A 584-nucleotide genomic window follows, 5' to 3' on the forward strand; every position below is an offset into this window, starting at 1 on the left:
CCCGGCTTGCCCCTGGGGCACAACCCGGCTTGCCGGGGTGCACGTCCCCAGCGTGCGCAGCCCCCCAAGCACTGATGTCCCCTCCTCTCCCCCCTCCAGAGCAGTATGCGGTGGACGAGCTGCTGCGAGCCTTCATGCAGCGGGTGGAGATCGATGAGCAGGTCATCATCTACCTGGAGATGACGCAGGTACATGGGCAGTGAGAGCCCTGCAGCTGGTGGAGGTGGGGGGACACACACACAAATCCCTGGGGGTTGCCGGTGGTGGGATGTGGGCAGCTGCCCCCCCGGCATCGTGCCCCACTCACCCACTCTGCCCACAGTTCCACAACGCCCAGCAACTGGCTGCATGGTGCCTGCACTACATCTGCACCAACTACAACAGCGTCTGCCGCCGCTTCCCCCGGGAGATGAAGTTCATGTCCCCAGGTATGGGGTTGGGGGGTGAGGGCAGGGACGCGGGACATGGTCAGAGTGCCATGATGCACTGGTGCCGTGTCCTCCCCTCCCCTGCAGAGAACCAGGCGCACTTTGAGCGACACCGCTGGCCGCCCGTCTGGTACCTGAAGGAGGAGGACCTGTACC

The sequence above is a fragment of the Charadrius vociferus genome, unplaced genomic scaffold (assembly GCF_000708025.1).
Source record: "Charadrius vociferus isolate BGI_N301 unplaced genomic scaffold, ASM70802v2 scaffold975, whole genome shotgun sequence".
NCBI classification, from domain to species: Eukaryota; Metazoa; Chordata; class Aves; order Charadriiformes; family Charadriidae; genus Charadrius; species Charadrius vociferus.